Source organism: Python bivittatus, unplaced genomic scaffold (genome assembly GCF_059951505.1).
Source record: "Python bivittatus isolate LINGU-HERP-01145 unplaced genomic scaffold, Pbiv_v1 ctg000070_np1212, whole genome shotgun sequence".
Taxonomy (NCBI): Eukaryota; Metazoa; Chordata; class Lepidosauria; order Squamata; family Pythonidae; genus Python; species Python bivittatus.
Window position 1 is genome coordinate 47,363,297 of NW_028277034.1, and position 22,592 is coordinate 47,385,888.

The 22,592-nt window shown below is 37.8% G+C and overlaps 1 protein-coding gene and 1 long non-coding RNA gene across 5 annotated transcripts in view; one reads left to right on the top strand and one right to left on the bottom strand.

Moving 5' to 3' along the window:
* Nucleotides 1–22,592, bottom strand: part of ARHGAP24 (Rho GTPase activating protein 24) — a 331,147-nt gene that overhangs the window by 127,163 nt on the left and 181,392 nt on the right. The window contains exon 1 of one of the 2 annotated variants that reach the window (XM_007420709.3): nt 1,437–1,760. The exons of the other annotated variant lie outside the window; for it this stretch is intronic. The gene's annotated coding sequence lies outside the window, so the exon portion shown is untranslated. Of the gene's footprint in view, nt 1–1,436; nt 1,761–22,592 lie in introns of those variants that run through there. 2 annotated transcript variants of the gene reach the window in all.
* Nucleotides 1–22,592, top strand: part of LOC148216888 (uncharacterized) — a 37,590-nt gene that overhangs the window by 3,611 nt on the left and 11,387 nt on the right. For 2 of the 3 annotated variants that reach the window (XR_015794627.1, XR_015794628.1), the window contains exons 2-3: nt 15,080–15,259; nt 16,051–18,574. This is a non-coding gene — a long non-coding RNA (uncharacterized LOC148216888). The remainder of the gene's footprint in view (nt 1–15,079; nt 15,260–16,050; nt 18,575–22,592) is intronic. The other variant, XR_015794629.1, reaches the window with a different exon arrangement.

A 22,592-nucleotide genomic window follows, 5' to 3' on the forward strand; every position in this document is an offset into this window, starting at 1 on the left:
TATGCATATGTTTCTCCATGCATCCAGTGTCCATCATGCTTGCAAATCCAATCCAATCCAATCCAATCCAATCCAATCCAATCCAATCCAATCCAATCCAATCCTTTATTATGGCCAAAGGCCAGCAAACAACATACTTGCAAGCAATTTGCTAATTTAAAATACAACAGCAAATTCGTAGACTGAGTGGGGGAAAATATGAAGCTATATAGGTTGTTGTGGCTATCTGGATGTGGGATATGTGTTGTTAGGAGATCAATATCCTTCATTTGAAAATGTCTCCTATGATATTCCTATACCTCCCAGCTCTATATCCCTGGGCGTTTACACACCTGTTTGGCTGGTCTACTAATTTACAGTTTCAATGTTCTTGACTTATATCATGACAAAAATTAGGAACAATTCTAAACTGGGTGGAGGAAGCCAAACCACCAGCAAAAGCAAAACAGCTATGAAGCAGCACAAGTTTCTTGAATTTGCATAATTTATGCCAGTGCTAAAGTCCAATTTTTCTCTTAGTAAGAAGTTTGTATGCATGTACAGAGCTCTAGGCCCATTTTCTTTGCCAGGAACAAATATTATACAAATGTGTAGTACTTACATTTAAGAAATTACACTATAAATTCAAAAAGAATACTGGGAATATGTTATTCCAGAAATGTTATTGCAATAAATAACATATGTCTCTCAGCTTTCATGTTAGTGAAACTAAAGGATTTATTTACAAAGGCATATAACATTAAACAATAGGTTTTTATTTGGTTACTAAAAGGCTGTTTAAACCTTGTGTATTGGTTATAGTTTTCATTTACAGGACTCAGACTTTACTAGGAAGACTACATCTATGATTGTAGCAGAACAATAGATTATTTCTTGAATTACCAAAAGACTATTTAAACCTTTTATGTTATATTTACTTTTAATTAATTGGACTCAAGTTTTACAAGGAATCATGGGAAAACCCATGGTTTTAGAAAAGAAAAGGTAGGGGGTCCTGTTGTTCTCCAAAGTTTGGATCTTGGCTTAAAGCAAAGATCATAAACACTGTGTGACCTGAAAGACTAAATATCTCCAAAATGATAACTGAAGTAATATCGCCAGAAGATAGGCACTTCTGCCGCATATGGGTAAATTCATAAGAAGTTACTTTCAGTCATTAATTATTCCGTTTCACTAAAAAGTCCCATCATTTAAAAACAAGGAACAAACAAAACTTATCACCTGACACTCTCTAAACTCTGAGTACCAGTTTCCCATCAGGAAGGAGTCAGGGTCCCAAGATTTGCTCAAGGAATTTTATTAGATTCCGGCAGCATTAGGAATGTATTAGACGTAGATTAGAAAGGAGACCGCAAGCGCTCGCCTCATCCCCACTGCCCACTCCCTGCAGCTGGAAACAAGGAAGAAATTTATCTGAAGTAAGTCTGAACTCTCACCTTACTCCTACAAGTGCTCCAGGGGAAGATCCGGTTCCAGATGTAGACACTTCCAGCTTCCCCAGCCAGAGCTCCTGCTCCTCTGGGCTGCTTCCCAGCCCGGCCAGCTTTGTGGCTTGCACTCTTACTATCTGTGCGCTCGCTGCAATTTCTCCCATGACTCCATCACACAGGAATGGCAACAACTTTTCTCTGTCTAACACCGGTGCTGCAGGGACACACACACATACACATTCACACACACATACACACACAGAGTTGCTGAAGTTAGGTAGGAAAGAACGCAAGGACGATGCAAGGTGAGCAGAATCGAAACGGGAAAAAGACCCCCCCCCCCAATCCTTTGCCTTTGAAAGTGGCACTAAGCAATATAAATCACAGCTTGAAATAAACAGGAGGTCAGAAGAACAGTGAATCAGAGAATCCAAAAGGGGCACAGACTCTGAGCCAGGCTTTTCTGAGCTCCAGTCATAAACAAAACAGTGAAAGAAGTATATTTTAGACTACAGGGTTTTTTTTCAGGCTCAGTGGATGTTTGGCTGTCAGGAAGGGAGGAAGAAAGAAAAGAGAAGGGTGAACATTTCAGCTCTCAAACTGAGAAAAGATCAACTGCAAAGATCAAGAAGTCGGTCCCCAGCAGAATTATTCCTAAAACTCCCAATGTGTAAACAAAGACCTTAAAAAAATCCTCATCCACTTGTAATGGGTTGATGTTTTGCCCCAGATCCTCCAAAAAGTTCTCAAAGAAAAATGTCAGAAAGAAGGCTGTTGCTTTAAAAAAAAAGAAAAACAGACAATAAAGTACAAAGGATAGAAGTAATGGCTGATGGTGGTAGAAAGGAATTTATGGAATGAAATCCTAAAAGTCTTAATCAGATACCAGCAAAGGCTGTGTGCTAAACATATTCATATTTTTTATTTAGATACAGGATATGGGGTCAATTAATTTCAGTGAGCATTTCATGGGAAAACAATCTGGTGAGCTATGGACCATATGACAAGGAGTTCAATTTACAGGAAAAGAGGGGAAAAAAGCAATATATACATATATATGTCTGGGTTTGTGAAAAGTTGGCTGTAGCCCAGAAGATTACACTAGTGGTGTTATAGAAATGCATAATATTTACTACTGTTGTTAACGGTTTATCCTGTTTTTTCACTTTTAAAAACAATCCCAAAGTAAAAATATTTTACTATTAATACCATCCAGAGTTTTTAGTTTTGATACTCTTTGCCATTGATATATTGATCTCTTTAGCAATCTTGCTCTGTTATTTCAATGCAAGACTAGCCTCCTTTCATTTCCCCGGGGGGTTATTGTGGGCGAACTAAAAATAGTTTCATTTTGTTTTGTTTTTTTAAGCTAGGCACTTGTCTACATCAACCCTTCTGCTGATTCTTACAGGATTTAACTATCAGCAAGAAACAGGAGAAAGTGGAATTCAGGATTTTGTCAAAAGCTAAACTGATGTAGCTTCACAGCATTTGGGAAGGAATTTGGGACAACCCAGCTCTCAGATCAAAGCAAAAGTAAACTTTCTAGGGAGATATAAAGGCAAAGATGTTCTGAAGTCAAGCTCAACTCCTAGGAACTCCATGGGGGTTTGGGCATCATTACTGAAGTGACTGGCATTGCCTTCTTCTGGGATGTTTTTGCCAACAGGTCTCCCATTAAGATACTAACCAAGTCCAAGCCGGCTTAGCTTTTGAGCCCAGAGAATGTTGGCCAGGTAGTTTTATCTGATGAGACTTAAAATCCTTTCTTTTTCTGACCCTGGACTGTTGCTCTGAGGCTTCTAAAACTTCTAAACCAGGTGGGCACTCTCCCAAAGAGATGGGACCCCTAAGAATGCTTGAAAATATGGAAGGTGCCATAGGCTAACATACAGGCCTGCAGCATCTCAGCTTATCATCTGGAAAAAAAAAATGAAGAGACTCTCGCATGTAAAATAAGCCTGTATTTGTTCCATAATTCCTTACAGATTTGCACATCAGATGGAGGTTGGTTTTTTTTTGTTTTTTTTTTGGTGATACATATACTCAGTGGAGTCACGAAACTTTAACACCTGTTAGCACCATAAAGCCAACAAATTACAAGGACTGAGAGCCAGATTCCATTCTCGTCTGTGCACAGATTGACTGTTAAGATACTGCACATGTGTATAGATTTCACATCCATACCCTGTAAATTTCACAGGAATGGAGTGATGTGCAACTGTAAATATTTAGTGGACACCAAGGTCAAACACGAAAGAAAGGAAGCCTAATGACAAAATGGGTGGATTTGCCCTTAAAATAATTCTGTGATCACATTTCTCTTGTTAGCTTACTGTTGGAAATAGGAAAGTGCCTTATCACTGTGCTTTTGTTTTCTGTTACGCAACTTTTTATCACTCTGAAGTGTCCCTGGCTGCCTACACTTTCCAGGCTGAAAAAGTCCCAAGGGAAGAGTTTCCCCTTGACATTTTCCCTTGGGAGTGAACTGCAGTTGAGACAATTGCAGGCTGTTGGAAGAATGGGTTGTCCAATAAAAATATATATATTTACAGTCATATTTCTTGACCACCCCATCATTAAGTACAAAAGTCCATCTTCCACTCATCATAATTCCACTAAAATTCCCTTTTCCTTTGAAAGCAATTTCAAAAGCAAATTCTCTTCCATAAAATTGACTGTTATGAAAAAACACAGGGAAATTTTTCTGTGCAGTACTAATTTGAACTATTTCTGCAGTTGGTCCTTTGTTACTTGGACACAGATCTCTTGTGTTCAGTGATCTTAAGCCCACTCTCTCCGACTGAAATGCCTATGGCAAATCCATTGCATGGCAACAAAAAAGGAACCTCTAACTTTAGCAATAATCAGGAAAAGATTTGGAAATAGGTATTAAAACGATGTTGAAATATCAGTGCCCCCTCTGAAATCCAGTCATATCATATCTTAAGTCAGCTGAGTAATGAACTCCATTCTCTCTTGGTTTGATCAACATCTGCTTTTCTGGTTGGCCCATGTGGGTAAGGAAAAAAAAAAAAAAAGCCAAGCAGGACAAGGTAAAGCAAGGAGTAATTCATACATCACTGAAATAGAACTTTAGAAAGATACAGGTAAACACTGATATCTTTCAGAGTAGGAAAAAGGAAGATGAGGCAGCAAGGAAAGTACTGTACAGTTATAAATTATACAGAATTTGCTCTAAGTAGAAAGCAAAGGGCTTTCAGAATAAAAAAGCCTGAGTTGAACCCCCCCCCCAAACTATGGCTTAGTAGGGCTGACACTGAAATCACCACCCCCTCTAGCCCTCCATCCCAAACAGGTCCTTTGTTGCTATTATCTGCCCCCACTTGAGCCTCTCTTGCTGGTGCTGAAGCAGCTAGATAACCTTCTCCTTGGGAAGATTTACTCAGTGATGCCTGAGTAATGGCTGGGACAGTGGTGGACATTCTCCATTCACAGAAAGGCTACTATGGAGAATACAGCATGGATGTACCAGAAAATTATTCTCTCTTTTCTAAAGATGGAAAAGAGAGTAGATCTGGCTTTAGGAGTGGGGAAGGGAGCAATGAACCATTAAGAGAGGGGAAAAAAAGTTCAGTCCTGAGAAAGCAGAAAGAGTGATAAAGAAACTAAAAAATAGCCCACCTTGATATTCTTTGATATAAGCTGGACTAGAGAGAAACACTGAGAGGCTTTTCTGTTATTCTACACCACAGCAATAAAAAGCATTCTTGAACCCCCTGCTGCTCCCGTTTCTTGACCTTGCCTTCCTTGAAGGGCTAACAGACAGGCTTCCTATTATCCCTGTTTAACTCAGTCCTTTTTCTAGACATCAGCGATAGCTCAGTCAAAGCTCTGAAGTGTAGCTGCCTGTACTTTTTATTTTCTAATAATGCTTTTAGGGTCCATTCAGGGCTCAAAGACATCCTGGAAATAAAGATGTTATTGGAGGTTGTTGCTTTACAATATTCCACTTTCCCATTTTTTCCTATATTTTCTCAGGTCTAAGACACTAATAAAATTGCGTTGTTTGCTATTTTTTAATGGAAAAGGTGGCAAGAAGAAGTCTTGCATATGGCAAAAGAAATGCTTATAAGTTATACGTTGGGCACTCCTGTCTTACAATTATCATGAAATAGAAATGCATAAGCAGTAGCCTATTATAATAGCAATAGCCACTGGAAGAGGAGACAGGACTGAGTTGGGAAGAGACCATTTTGTTAAGCCTGTGCAAGGCAGCTTCAATTTGCCTTGACAAAGATGTTCATGCCATGAAGACAATGTGGTTCTCTCTGTCGAGGTGAAGAGGTGAGACTATTTGTTTCAAGCTTTTCAGACTTGATCTGGCATTTCCAATAGCAAGAAAAGGCTCAAATTCCTGTGCTTGTTTATACAGAAGTCTCTTCTAGCTATTGGAACTCCTAGCAGGGACCACAGAAGAGAGGTGAAGCATAGCCATCTCGTTCCCTTCTTCTTGTAAGAAATCGAGAACTAACGATAGTCCAACCATTGTCTGAAACCACCAATAAGGAAAAAATTATTCTTAGGGTTTAGTTTTGACCCTGAGTGAGGCACAGTCAAATGAGGTTATGTGAGACCCACTGAAGCAAAAATCAAGTTTTTAACCTGTAATATTTGGCAGAACTGTACTGATGTCTACAACTAACCAGGGATTTAGTTGGTCCTAAGAACATGGTGTAGTCAGATTGTGGACACAGGCATGAACCAGTCAGAAGATGGCCTGTGTGGGCACCACACATTCATTACAAAGGTGATCCTTCCAGAAGATTCTTAAAGGTGGCAAGCCAAATTATCTGTTAAACACCTAATCTTATACAGAAGAACATAGAAGATTCTACTGGCAACTACTGTGGAAAATCTTTTCCATCCAGTCTTACTCTTGCTTTGCCTTGACTGTCCAGAAGCATAGCAATATCAATTTAATGAATGCATAAATAGTTAAGATTATTTTGATATAATAAAACTCTACTGTCTACCATCTGCTTCATTTAAGTTTTGAATATACTTCATATATTTATAAATAAAGCTATATAAAAGTAAACATATTAGTGACCTGAGACTATTCCCCCTTGAATTCATTTTTTAAGATAGCACCATTTCTGGTGATCTGGGGTTTAAGAACTGTCAACACTCCAACAAAAACACTGAAATACAAAATATTGTAACATGCTACTTACCAGGCACAATCAGTTCTTGGCTAATTCCTTTTGAAATGAACTTTAGAACCAAATATCAAAAAAGAAAGCCTAAACTTCATGCATTAGTGCTGGTTAGCACATACCCATATCCCCAAAATATGCATTCACATTTGGTATGGGTCCCCCCCCCCCCAGCATAATCTGGTGGGGTTAGCAATAACTTTCTTTTAATTCTATGAAAACTCATTCCACCTGCTATATTTTTAAAAAATGGAGACTAGTCTGCTAATAAGGCTGTGAATACTCTTGAAATGTGGGACAGTCAGTTTTTAAAATAGTCCATTTTTTCTAGCAATATAGGGAAAGAAGAAATACTATTTTTAATAACAGTTGCTTTTACTTTTACCTCAGAGAGTGCCAAGGAGCCAGGCTATGTAGAAAGTCATTATTTATTCATCCCAATTGCCAAAAGCAAGACATTCTCTACAGAATATCTGCACTGGAGGGGTTTATACAAGTGTGTTCCTGTTTTTAATTTCAGTGTTTTTGCAAATGTACTAGCAGTTTGATAGTAGAGCCTCCAACCTGTGTCCCAGGGTAGAAAGCAACTTGTTAATCTAAGCTTAAAAATGAAGGCTTTGGATTCACAATATGCTGTGTGAGCATACTCACTGTTGACTCCTCTTTAAACCATTTTCCTGGGATTACAAAATGGTGGAACATCTTTAAGGAGATGGTGAGAGATGCTCGGTACGTCTCCACCCTCCACTCCATATCACCCTTTCTCCTTTGAATCCTGGACACTGCATGGCCTCATAAAAATACCCATGAGGTAGACTGAAGACTTGCTGTCAGGTCTCTCAAGGGGCATAAAAACAGCATAATACTTTCTCTCTGCATCATTTATTCTGACCACAGCTAAGCCCTGGTTTCATTTTGTAATGCCATCTGCTAGGCACAGTCCTATGTGAGAAGATTTCCATTTGCTATTAATAGGAAACCATTTAAAAGACATTCTAAGAAATAGTTGTCTTCCTATCCCTGCTCTGAAATTGCTGTGTTCCTTCTTTCAAAATGAGTCAGGTTGTTACTGCTAATTCTAAGGAAAAACGCAACTGTCCTTCAGGGGGCTGCTCTTATTATGTGTTGGCTGACAAAGCCCAATTATTTCATTCTGAAAGTTCCTTGTCCTCTGTGTTAATGGTAGAGTCATTCTCTTGAATGACGTGAGGGAACTTTGAACTGCAATTTTGTCTCTTTTGTTTTATCCGTTTTGAGAACCATTGCAATGGCAACAAAAGGTCAGAGTTACTTATATAAGACATATCTTTAGAAAATAAAAGCATGGATCAGGGAAGACCCAAAACAGGCTTATGGGATGCCAGATATGCTAAACCAGATCAAGGGCTGAAATAGCCATTGGGGAGGACAGAGAGAAGTGAGTTGATGAAGGGATGGAACTGGCCGGCTGGAATCCTGAACTGAAGTTACTCCATTGTGCAACATTTTGTTTTGGGTTCTGCTTATTATTGCTAATAAATATCCATGAAAAGTGCTACAAATCCTTGGCTTTGGGAATCCTACCAATGAGAACTGTCTCTTCCTGCCACCTCCACCTCCACTTTCTTTTGCTGATTATTAAGGAGAAGAATAGAGTCTACAGTGATTATTTGCAAAGGACTACTGAAGAAAACATAGAGACTTCCATGATATCAGGCCAAATCAGGTTGCTGATCTTCTAAGCTTTTCATTTAAAGGCCCAACTCTGCAGTCCTCTCTTACAGCTGGGATAGTGATAGCATTCTCAGTATTAGCCATAGTTTTATCAAACTCAGGCTGATTCTGCTGGGGACAGGGGAAGGCCTTTTTATTTCTGATCTTTGACTTTTTTTGGAGAGGAATTTGAAACTGTAAAAGCCACATTTGGAACAGATTTGGCTTTAGGCCTGTGGGGAACTTTTTGTTTGAAGCTGGAGACTTTGCAGCATAAGAGTTCTCACCATCCTGACGTCAGCAGGCAAGAAAAGCCAGAATTGTGGCTGGTGTCACAAGAAACAAAACCGATGTAAACTTATTCATTTTAATTTTTTCATGAAGAACTTTCTCACAGGTTCTTACAATGGTATCTCTATCTGATGTGTGCATGTGGACAGAAACCTAACATTGAAGCTCTGTGAGACCTTTGCATTTAGTTCTGCATTTTTGTGCACTCAAAAACCAGTTCTGAATGTTCTCTCCATATGTTATCCAAGTGTCATACTTGAAATAGAAATGGGTGACATTATTTTTACATGTGTCAGCAGCCTGACAAACTAATTTATAAGGTTTGCAGATGCACGACTGTCACACTCCAACCTTGCAAAATCAAGAAGAAATAGATGTGATTCCTTCTCAGAAAGGGTTTTACACTGTTACTCCTACACCTGGTCAGCTAACTGCTCTTCATGGGTACTCTTGGTGACCCAACTGTGGTGGGTATTAAAGGTAATGCAACTAGCCCAGTATCGCCTCTAATGCATCTGATAGACAAGGTGAATTAACAAGAGATGAAGAGGTAGAAGATGAGAAACACTTCAGAGTTGCACTGCAGCTTATCCACATGCAGTGATAATTCTTAGGGAATAGTATGAACTTCACAAAATTCAGACCTATTGATTGATTGATTGATTGATTGATTGAATTTGTATGCCCCCCATCTCCCCCCAACAGGTGACTCCCAGTTAAAATCAAAAGTTAAAAACAGTTAAAATCAAAAACCCATATATCCATGAATCCTTACAATTATATTTTTTAAACACGGTTGGTAACTTATTTGTGCCTGAAATGGAAACTAGTCTGCATTGTTTCATATAAACAGTCGCAAAGTTCTTAGAGTATCTGCATTCTTGAGGAAATATTGGCACAATCACATATGGAATGTCCATTGCAACAAAGGTATAAAAACTGCCAAATGCTGAAAAAGAAAACCAAAATAAATTATCTTCCTAAATCTCAGAGCATTGAAGAGTGCATATGAGTGACAATAAATGCCCCAAATTTAGACATTTCTATTAATTTTATGAGCGTTCCCTAATATATAGGGTGATGAATATAAAACCACTTTATGTACTATACGTACACAGTCTGTACTTCATGATGGTATTTCAACTTGATTTTTGATACATCCCTCAAGATGTTCTTTAAATAAGCTTATGCCTTTCCTTTGCTGTCGGATATTTGGAAAAGAACCTTGAGTAAACTGACAAAATTGTACTCAATATATTTGTGCAGAAATCCTTTAAGGCTTAACTGTCTAACCATAACATCTAACAAAATACTCATTGGGCTGGACCAGGCAGATTTCAACATCTGGGTACAAAGAAATAGTCACCAATGTTAGCAGGTATAATCTTGAAATCCCATCCCCATGCTGTTGTACCTATCAAACACAACTTCCAATGGGCAGTGCAAACAAAGAAAATAAGATTAATATGTTTAAAATGAATTTTAAATATATTTAAAAGGTGCTTCCACATCATCAGTGTTTTCTCTATTCAAGCATTCACAGGACATTGGTGGGGGGAAGGGGGCATAAAGGAAAGGAGGAACCACTATAAACAGCTTGCCTTATTCCTCCACAGCAGATATATCACCCAAGCAGTCCTTGTGTTCAAAGAAAAGGAGTGGGGCTTTCTTGGCAATGCCATGCCTGCCACCTTGCAGATTTTGATCCCCTGTCCAATGGACACCCATGTATGGAATATCATGCTTCACCCAGTTTGTCTTGTAAATGGTCTCACTTTTCCTACTGAAAGGTAGATGATGATGAATGACAAGAAACCTTACAGAAGAATAAGACATCGCTGTCAGATTTATGAGCTTTTAACACTGATGAGGCTGTTTAGCATGGGATGTGATATAGCCCTCAAAGGTCACCAGCTGCACGTAAGCTCTAAGACCCGCACACCTGAAAAGGAGCGGATGTGACATGCAGCTCCATTTCCTCATCTGAGAAGAGTAAATGAACAGATCTTGGATTTATAAATTCAGAGAAAGAAAGTATGCACAGCAGCAAACATTGCCTAATGGAAGATTGCTAGCCTGAAGTGGGTGGAGGGAGGGGAGACATTTTGTTTTCATTGTAAAAGAGGGTGGCATTATTTCATTCACTTTGGCAGCTGTTTCCAAAGGTAGTTTGTAAACTGAGCTAAGAAAGGCTTTACATATGATATGAGGAAGTTTTAACATGTGACATACCACATGCCCCCATTTTCTTCCCCCACTCATCACTGAACATCCTCTTTCATTTTTGACTTATTAATACAAGGTGCTTTTGGTGCTATAAATCAGCTGGTAGCCTCCACGCAGGCCTATTGCAAGGCAGTCTATCTAGGGCTGGCTTGGTTTGAGTCCCAGATGGCTCTCACCTTGATGACATTCAGGAAGCAATTAAAGACCTGTCTATTTTCCCAAATGTTGGGGCAGGGTGGGATACTTATGAATTCTTTTTATATTATTCTTATCTTTTTAACTGTAAGCCACCTAGAAGTGTCAGGATTCAGGCAGCCTCTGACTTGTGCCAACAAATAAATACATGCATAAATAAATAAATATTCAAACATGTATTCATTAGTTCAAAATGGGGTGATCAAATTCACCTCCAGAGTTATTCAGGGAGGTAAGATCATGCCTTTGCTTAGTTGCACTGCCTGGCTGTCCATAGGTTTCTGGGAGAAATATAAAGTATGTTACTGATTTAACTGCAAAGTCTACAGAGCAGTCATAGACATATACAGAGACTTCTGCTCTGCAGATCTATCTCAGCTTGTTGCCTTATTATGTGACCTCTATGGAATTCTAAAAGTGACAGTGTTGCTCCTACATGGGTTGGTTATTTATTTATTTATTTATTTATTTATTTATTTTGCATGATCCCATCCTGCCTTAAGCTAATCAGGAAAGATCCATCTTCAGGTGCCATCAGCTCATCTCGAAGTGAGCCTTCTTGGTCATTGTGTAATGCATCTTCTGTAGGCTTTAAGAAGGCCTTAGAGATCCATTTTTTCAGGGTGACTTTTCATAATATTTAAGAGCTTTAAATGTTTTTAATAATACTGTGTGTTATTTCTTATTTTTAATGTATTGAAATTGTTTAAAAGATAGCATAACCAGCCATGATCTGCTTAGGAAATGAATGACTGAAAATATAAATGAATAAAATGTTATTTAAGAATTTATCAGTAAAATCCTGAATACTAGGCCTGGATGTTGATTAATAGCCTACTTTTCATTCAGGAGTAACAATGCTGACCTCATATAGCATGTTTATAAAACAAGTAATGGGCTGTTCCAGGGGTGTCCACAGGGTGTGGTCAAAAAAAGTGAAGATGGTGGTCCCCACAGTACAATCGAAAGTCTGCCTCTTCTTTATGTGAGTCATGGAACTTCAATCATATTGTGGCTGTGATGTGGCTGTGATGTGGCTGCAATATGGTTGACTTTTTTTAACCATATCTTGTATACAATCCTAGGCTGTTTCCTTTCTCTTACATGCTTAATGCAAAGTTTCATGGTTAAATAAATCAGAGTTTGCTATGGTAGTCGAACCAGAAAGCTGGACCATAGTGAGGACTGACTATACAGAGCCAGGTTGTTGTCACTGTTGTTTTTTTAAAAAAATAAAACAAAATATGATTTGTCAAAATTAGATTTTTCTGTCTGGAAAAAGTCTCACTGTCCCCTATTTTATGCAGCCTTTCTGGAATTATATCAGGCTGTGTCACAGATGGGACCACCATCAGTCTTGAAGACAGTTACAGCATACTGCATTTTCCTTCTTCATTACATAGTTTTTTAATCACTTAAGGCAAGTACAGGTAGATCTGAAAGAACCCTGCACGGGAACATGACTTCAGGTATCACCGAGGTTAGAAAAGGTAAACACATTTCTTACCTGCTATGTATGTGAGGGGAGTGAGGGAAGGATTCTTAGTAAAATTCAAAGGCTATTCTTTGGTAGACTCAATATTCATAAAAAAAAAAGCCTTGTATATTAAGGACATTTTTGTGGTTAATTTGTAGTTATACTTCTTTGTAGTAACTATAGCAATACTGTCAACATAAATTAAACAGTCACCCATTTCTGCCAAAGTAAAAAAAAGGAAAGAAAGAAAGATGTATTCTTGCAGAGTTCAGATTTATTCCATGAAGCTTAAGCAGTGTTAGCCAATAGTTAATAGACGTGATAGGGCATACAGTTTAGATGTTCTGCTTGGAATATGAACCAGACATGCACCAGACGTGAGGTCCAATGGTGCAAAATGTACACATGCATTTGATATATTGTGTGTTGTCTACTTTATAAATAAATAGGGATGGAATGCAGATACTATAAGCCATGTAGAGTAAGCCTTGTGAAAATCCTCTGTCTCTTATTTTCCCAACAGGAGAGAGTTTTTTGATACTTCCTTGTGTATTAAGCATCTGTATCTGGTCTGCAGTCCCCAGTTAACATTTTCCAACAGGCCATAGTTCCAATGACTCTTCCAATTGATATACTGAAGAAAACAGAATACATATATGCATTCAGTGTTTTATTTACTTTAATTTGTAGTTGTACCCTAAGCAGTGGTATTACAGCCCTGCTGTGCTTACATAGTGCTATTTCACTAAGGCACCTAGTATCCATTTTTACACAGAATAGTCCTCCATTTGAAAGCGGTGTCTCTCTGAAGAAGGACCAAGTCAAATCCAGGTTCAAGATTAAAAGCTAAAAGAATGGAGAGGAGAGACTTTGAAATTGTTGCCTGTCGGTAGTTAGCCCCTAACGAGGGGTGTCTGCAGGGTTGTGTGTCAAAAGACAACATGGTGACTAGTACTATGTGATTGAAGCTATCATCTAGACTTTTTGATCTCTCCCTGAAGACACCCCAGCCCTAGGTCCAGACTGAGCAGACATTCAACACCTTACTTGGGTATACTCTTCCATACTGCACACAATATATTTCAATAAAAATTATAGCCAGCATTTCTAAATCTGCATCAATCCTTCTCAATTAGCATATGCACAATTTACCCTGATTATATAATCACCCAATCCCTAACTGCACTTTTAATAAAAGTTAGGTCTATTATTTAGAAACAACTTTATTTTTTTAAAAAAAAAGCACTGTTAAATTCTGCATACTGGCTTTTCTTAAAAAAATACTTATTTATTCCTTACTCTGGACTTCAGATGGATCTGCAGAAATAATGTTGTTATATTTGTGAGACCCCTATAAAGATAAAGCAATATATGTATTGCCCACATATAATTATGTCAAAAATGTAGGAGAATTGTCCTTTTCCATAAAATGTTTTACTTTTCAGTCATTGGTAGCAAGGTTATTTTGGTGTTCATAAACTTACTTCCAGTGGTTGATGATTACTAGCAGAGTAAGCTAGTCTGTTTCTTTAAACTACACACACACTCACACCCCATTACGTTTTCATTTTCATAGCAAAATACTGTAAAGTCCATCAGCAAAAAAGTATCAAAATCCCACAATCACTAGGGGCAGCTAGTATAAGTACAAAAATATCTGTACAAGCATATTTATCTACAGTTGCTGGCAGAAATTCCCACACAGGGAGCTCATTTGATCTCTGTGGACAGCTCATTCACACAATGAATTCCACAAGGGTAAATGCCTTCTTCTGGGTCATTATTAAACAAGTATCAGTAAGTCTCACTACAACAAGCGAACATCCTTGACAAAGGCTTAATTGGAACGTGCAAAAAAGGCCTTCTTGCTATGCCTTGAAAACACAAAACTCAACATTAACGAGATTTTCCACAGATTCAGCAAAATGTGAATGAGTTGAATTAGTTATCTGCAGCATGAAACTACAGGTGGCTACCTACATTAAATGCTTGCTTAAAAGTTCATTTCACTAATTGCCATTGTTGTCATAATGGGAAATCTAGAGAAGACTGTTGGTTGAGGGATGGGGAAAAAAGCAGTTGGAATATAATTCATTAGGAAATCAAAACTAACCACGTTTTGCTAAAGCAGAGGTTGAATTGTGGTGCTGCATCAGCAGGTCTAGCAAAGATAATCCCAATTGATTTCACATTACAATTGCCAATTGATTTCCTTCTTGGTTTTCCAAGGGATTGAACCTGTCTATGCAATTAAAGTGTGCAAAGATTTCCTCTTAATCCATTAACGGTGCTTATTTACAGATGTGTATCTCAGTTATAATCAACTGGGTCTAATCCAGCACAGAATTGATAAACTGTCTTGTATTTGTACCCCATACATGAAATCAATGCATGAATTTCTTTTTTCAACATCTGCAATTTGAGGAGGAAAAAAGAAATCACCTTCAGCATTTAAATTGATAGGATCAATCCATTCCTCTGGATTACTGCCCTTTGAAGAAAGTCAGTGGAATGATTTTAGGAAGTTCAAATTTTTTTTTTAAAAAAAGTTTGTTTTAATTCTCAAGTATAAATTGTTATTTCATTAGATACCAAAGAGATTGCATAACCTAAGGAAAAGAAAGCTGAAAGACCAAAAGGCTTGGAATCAAGGTGAGGGAAAAGAAGATTAAAATAGTGTTCGGAGTATCTCTTGGGAAAGGAATTTTCAAAAGCAAACCATCACAAATGAAGAATCCTACCTCTCGTCTCCAGCTGCTACACGCCTGGTAAGCACGAACAGAGTATCTCTTTCCCTCCCTTCACAGAGAAAACAAAGGATTCTTGTACCTGTTTCAGGAAAAAAAATGCCTAAAGAGCCCACACTCCAAATGAAAGCTGGCCTGAAGTATTCAGCTGAGCTTTTTTCAAAACACAGTGGGAGTGGAGGAAAAGTAGATTCCAACTCCAAATAATATCACACACTTTCCAAGACTTCTTGTGCCTTTCTTTGGTTGAGAAGAAGTGGCAGAAGGACTTTTTTTCTTTCTTCTTTAGAGGTCTATAACCCTTCCCCCAGTTCTCCAGTCCCCTTCCCCAAGGGCCATTTCTCCAAGCATGCCCTTAATATGACCAAGGTTCTTCAGAGTTAGGTAGCTCAGCTGTTTTTATATGTTGTAATGAAAACAATGCAGTCTTAATAGCTTGAAAACTGTGCTAGGTGGGGTTTATGGAAAGTGAGGTCAAACACACCTCTGGGACACCAGGTTGAGGAAAGTATTATATCATATATCATATATATTTATAAGTATATACATATTGTATTATGTATTTATAATATAATGTAATTTATATTGCACTTACATATAATACTTATGTATTATTGCACTTAACATATAATACTTACATATTATCCTTTGGTCCAAAAGGAAGACACTCATGTATGTTTTGTATATACGTGCCAGAAGCCACTGTCCCAAACAAAGGGAAGATAAAGACCAAAAAATTGAATAATAATTGTATTGATAACCAACTAAAATGAATTGCCGGTAAGATACAGGAATCTATTTCCCATTTATAGAATGAATTGATTCCCATCAGCCTTTACTGACCATTCTCCATCTCTCAAACCGCACTCATCCATCAAAGTCCACAGAAACTGCAAAAGAAGAAGAACCAGCCTGCTGTAAGTTCTTCACCATTTCATGGACAACCGAGGATGTAATTATCACATTATCCGAGGGACACGTTTTCACTGAATTGTTTATTCTCTGGCCTACTCCCGTCTTGCCTGTGGTGATTTTCTATTGTTGTGGCAACAGCAGTTAATTATTTCTATAGAGAAGCAACAGGTAATATTTTAAGACACTTTGAAGAGTGCTTTATTTGCTCAGGGTGTTCGAGGCAGCTACGCATGACCATGGATTCCATTAGTTAAGAACCAAGGTTTTAAACTGCTATCTGCTGGGGATAACCTCTCTTTCCCACAGCAATCCTATCTTCTGGGTATCATTGTCTTTTTCAGCTCTTCATTAACTGTGTCATTAGCTAATCAAAAGTATTCTTCATATTAAGCCTCTTTTAATTAGGACATTTGTACCCTGGAAACCTTTTAAATGACCCTTGCTTAATTCCATAATTTATGCCATTCATTATTTAGGAATTACATCCTGTTGGTTTGTTTTACAGCTATAGCTTTGTGGCTATTGAAATGTCTGCAAATATATTGCTGTAAGGAGAGAGAATTCTTCAATTAATAAACTTTGAGAAGAAATCTGTCCTTGAGCAATGATATTAAAATGATTACACCATAAGGCTGACCAGAGAAATGCTGTTTAAGTGGTTTCCCAAATTTTATACATATGAGTATGAGAAGCTGGAAGAATTCCAGGGCCTGAAGGAGGAACTAGAGAGGATGTAGAGAGCGAAGGCCAAAGTGGTCCCAGTGGTGGTAGGAGCACTTGGGGCTGTGACTCCTAAGCTGGGAGAGGCGCTCCAACAGATCCCAGGAACAACATCAGAGCTTCTATCCAGAAGAGTGCAGGGCTAGGAACAGCTCAGATACTGCACAGAACCCTCAAACTCCCAGGCCTCTGGTAGAGGACCCAAGATGGAGGAAGACACATATCACCCACAGAGGTGAGAAGGGAATTTTTTATATATATATTAAAGTATAATCTTGAATAACAACATACTATAAATTTTGAAGATACGTTTTATGGAAATTATAATTATTTGGCAATTTAACTTCTGTTTGGGGGGGGGGTTGGCTGTTTTCTGCCAATGCTGCTAGAGAATAGTGTTTATAATAAAGACTTATCACTGAACAAGAATATTTGAACACTAATGGGTATTATATAATTAGTAGTTAATAATGGGGATTACCAGATAGATGGTGTGATGGAATGTATCTACGAGGAGGAGAGTGATGTGGGAGATCAAGGCTATCAGGAAGGAGGAGGTGCATTCCAGGAGGGGGGAGGAGGCAAGAGGGAGCACGGTCTGCAGGGGGAGCATGGGAAGAGATTCAGGATAGCCACTCCCTAGAATCTCACAGATATATCCACTAGTTGCTATAGTATAGATTTAATTTGGCAAGATTCTGTCTATAAGGTGTAAGCAAATAAAGGAACTGAACTTGACTGGACTGGACTGTTTCATCGCTGTTCTTGGGTTGGGCCTGACAGATGGCTTGCATTAAATTTCTGTGGTCCAAATAAATATAAGCCTGGTACTTTGTATGCCTGTTTTGCAGATTTTTTTGGTTTATTGGTGGACCAAATAATTGTAGCAATTGTATTGGATCGCAGTAAGAATTTAAGAACCAAAACGAACTCTAATCCCCATACTTGACATGTTTTTCATTCAAATTTCCAGGAATTTAATTTGGTGGGTATATGGAGAAAAAAATGTATTTTTAATTGGTTTAATTGATTTTATGATTGTTCGCTACCCAGAATCTCTTGTTTGAGATGGGCAGCTATACAAATTTAATTAATTAATTAATTAATTAATAAAACAAATAAATAAATAAAATGAGATCCAAAGAAGCAGGAGTAGACTTTTTTTTTTTAATGTAAACTCCCTATGGAGTTTACATTAATGTTTACATTAATTTAATGTAAACTCCCTATAAACAACCAAGTGTGGACTATCACTATTTTTTCATATCTTAATCAAAGTTTAATTCAGTTGAGAAATATTATATAATATACCGTATATATAATTAACATCAGCCTCTTGGAAGTATCATATAGGAAGTTTGTTTTTTTTAGCATATTTTAATTAATTAATTAATTAATTTTTATCTATTTGGATTAATATTATTCTGTTTTTACTGTAAACTGCCCAGAGTCACTCTGTAGTGAGATGGGCGGTGACAAATTCGAAATATAAACAAACAAACAAACAAACAAACGTACAAATATACAAATGAGCAGGCTCAAATTATCCTACTTCACACATATTAAAGACCCAGATCTCTGGAAAAGGCTCTAATGCTGGGAAAGGTGGAAGAAAAGAAAAGAAGAGGATGACCAGCAGGAAGGTGGATGGACTCAGTCACAGAAGCAAAGACTGCACCATTGGGAGACCTCAAAGATCAGGTTAGGGACAGATTGTCATTGAGAAAATCTATCTATGTTGCTGTTAAGAGTCAACAATGATTTGATGACATATAATCAATCAATCAATATCACAGATTTCCAATCATGCACTGGTTGTAATGTCATTCACTTTAGGGAAAAAAACCTCCATTAAAGGGAGGTGATAATTTAATACACCATTGCTAGATGATCCAGTTTGTTGATCAGCAACAACAAAAATATATAGATATGTGTAATGGTATGTGGGAATGACCTTGGGAATGTGGGCAAAGAGATGCTGCCTAGGGAACGGTCTGATAGGAGGGAACAGAGCCCACAGCTGCATAGTGGACAAAGCAAGAGGCTCAGAAGAGACCGTCCCTAGTTTCTCAGGGATAAAGGAGGCAGTGGGAGAATTGTACTTTCAGACTTGCAAGATTTTGTTAATGTAGCCTTACAATAAAGTAGAATTCGTTCATCTGGTTGTGTTTCCTGTCTGGTCTACCTGGGAAGGCTGACAATATATTTTTCAAGCAAACAGAGGATCATGTGAGGATCATGTAAGCCACACAGAGTCACATATGTGAGATGGGTGGCTATATAAGTAGTAGTAGTAGTAGTAGTAGTAGTAGTAGTAGTAGTAGTAATAATGATCTGTGATGTTATCTTTAACCCCATCAAACAACAACATCTGCCTATCCTAGGTACTTGGGAAGGATTCGATGGGTGGATAAAAATGCCAACTCCAGTCTAAACATCTGGCTGACTGTGTGACCAACCATAAATAATAATAATAATAATAATAATAATAATAATAATAATAATAATAGCAACAATAATTGTTTAGGATGCTTTTGAAGCATTTACATTAATACCTTATGCTTCTTAGAGGGAAAACATGAGATACAGTGTAAAAAAATGATAAAAGGAAATAAAAGAATGTATGAATATATATGCTAGAAATCACTTTGGAAACATATCAATTAAAGCTTGATCAATCAGAGCATGAACTATTATGTGCTTTGAATACTGAACATTCATTCAAGTATATCAAGCAAAAGTATTGGGAAGAAGCAGAAAGGACCTGGTAAATTATCGGCTTCTTGTTTAAAACAACTGAAACAAAATAACATAATAACATCTTCAGTTAGAGATTCTTTGGGGATAATTCATAGCCATTATAATGAAATGAGTTCTCTTATAAAACTTAAGGAGCTTTATAAAGATTTAATATTTTGTAAATACAGAGATACCCATTGACCAGATAGACCCTTTTTTAAAAATGGAATAAATATTCCAGAAATTTTAGATGGATATTCACACATCATATTATGTGGCATACATAACATTTATTTTGAAAATAGGAAAGGATCCTATGGATTGTGTGGGTTATTCCCCTATAGCTTTGCTAAATGTTGATGCCAAGTTTTTAACAACTACTTTGGCACATAGATTACAGGTAGCAATACTCTCAATAGTTTATTTTGCACGGTTGTGTTTTATGAAAAAAATCAAGCCCCAAATAATATTAGATTACTGGTATTATATTAACATTATATGCTAATAAAAACAAAACAGCTGTTTGCATTTCATTAGAGGAGGAAAAACATTTTGATATGATGCAAATTAAGTTTTGGGAACAAATTATGAAGAAAAGTAGACTTGCAGTATAATTTATTTCTTGGATAAGAATTGTTCTCCTAATTCTTCTGCTTGGATAACTGCTAATAGGATTATCTCCTCTGCAATCAAGATGAGATATAGAAAATGTCAAGGAGCCTTTAATATCTCCTTTAATACTTAGTTTGGTACTGGAACCATTGGTGTCTTTTATAAGTCAATATGGCAATATTCAGATGGGCGTGGAGCAAAAAGTGAATGCAAGTCACTGTGATATGCAGATGACGTTTTTCCATCTTTCTTACGATTGGCATTGATTTTTTTTTTTACTTAGGATTGTTGAAATGGCCCAGCAATATGGTACCTACTTGGACTATACAATTAATTGGAATAAGTCTAATAATGCCAATGGTAATAGAATAGAAGCAGGTAAATATGATTTATTTATTGCCCAGATTATATTTTAAATACAATATTTAATATAAAGAGTAACCTGGTCCCTGATCAGTGGGGATGGGCCACAGGGCTTTCTGCAGGGTTGTTGTGAGAAATATTCTGTTTTTTGGTGGATAATGATGCTCAGATTCACCCTGAGTTGGACTCCAACTGGGCAGATCCAGATGAGGTGAGGGACACACAGTCTGATGGTGTTATCTGGGATTAGTTTGAGTTGGTGACTCTTGAGGAAGTGGACAGGGTCTCTGTGCTATTAGTTTGGCTGTCTGTTTGTTGGAAAAAGGCTCCTTCTAGATCATTAAGATGGCTAGGGAGGGGACATCTAATTGGATCCATGCAGTGGTGTCAACCCCTTTGAGAGAGGAGGTGGCGCTAACTCTAACTCTAACCTGGTTGTGTCAACAGGCCTGGAGGTCACAAGGGAACAATGATTTGATGAGGTAGCTCCATTGTTCATAATCTGACGCTCTCTCTCAGACTTTTCATAATATTAATTTTTGTACTTTTTGTATCTTTTTAATTTTTTTTATGGTCTGTTTGTACATTGCCCAGAGTCATATCACGTGAGATGGGTAGACATATAAATATGATAGATAAATCTATCTATCTATCTATCTATCTATCTATCTATCTATCTATCTATCTATCTATCTTTTAACCACATGCTAAGTGAGTCTATCAAAGCCCTGTCCCTGTATCAGGAGGCTGTTCAGGCCTGGATAGGGAGGAGTTGACTCAAACTCAGTCCTACTCAAAGAGCAGGTAGCAGTTGTGCCCCTTCCTGGATTTGCAGCCTCCAGACAGTCTCATAACCTTGTCACTACATGGTTTGACTAATGCAATGCCATAATACATGGGACTGCCTTTGAAGACGACTTGGAAGCTATAACTGGTCCAGAATGCAATGGTGCAAGCCGTGGTGAATTTGCCTCAGCGTGCTCATGTGACATTCCTACTTTGCAAGCTGCACTGGTTGCCAGTATGCCTCTGGGTGCAATTCAGGGCTGCTTATAACCCTTTTGTCAGCCCTTTCAGGTAGTCCAGACAGGAAACCAAAACCATGAGTACTAATACTACCATTATTGTAAGGTTACAGTAACAGAATCTTGCAAGTCTTCCACTTCCCCCCTTACCTGCCTTTACTTTCCAGAGAAATAGGGAGGGTCCCTTCTGAGATGTTTTCTCACCCTGATCCATCCTTTGGACTCAGATTTCTCTTATCAGAGTATTGTTTAGGCTGTGGCTCTTCCTCCTGTGTCCCAAAGTTATTCTCGTAGCCCTTTACATCTATAAACCCTGTCTATCTAAGGGACCAACTATCTCCATGCCCAGCCAGTAAGGGCCAATAAAGTGGGAGTGCTCCAGGTCCCCTTGATCAAACAGAGTCATATTTCAGGACCCAGGAAGTACACTTTTTCTGTCATGGCACTCACCCTCTGGAATGAGGTCCCCCCTGGGATCCAGAGAGCTCCCACTGTGATGGCATTCACAAAGGCCTTCATGACCTGGCTGTTCTTCCAGGCACTGGGATAGGATGCTGCCCCTCCCGCCCGTTAGATGTGATAGTTTTTGTTTTTGTGTTGTGTTGTTGTCCAGAGTGCCATTATACTATTTCTCTTACTGTATTTTTAAATGTATGTTATTGTATCTGTATTCTGTTTTATATTGTGAATCACCTAGAGTCATTCTGGAATTAGGCAATGCCAAAATCAAATCAAACCAATCAATTAATTAATCAGTAAACTTATATAGAGAGAGATATAGATATATAGATATTACAAAGGAAGCTGGATGGACATGACATTCCACGACAACACTTTCATTTAATTTATTCCAATTATGCCTTTGTTAGTATTAGAATTTAACAAATCAATCAATTTAGACAGTGTATCATATGGAAAACAAAGTAAATGTTGTGATTCTGGGGCAAAAAGGAAGCATTCAATATTTAAACTATCTAGCC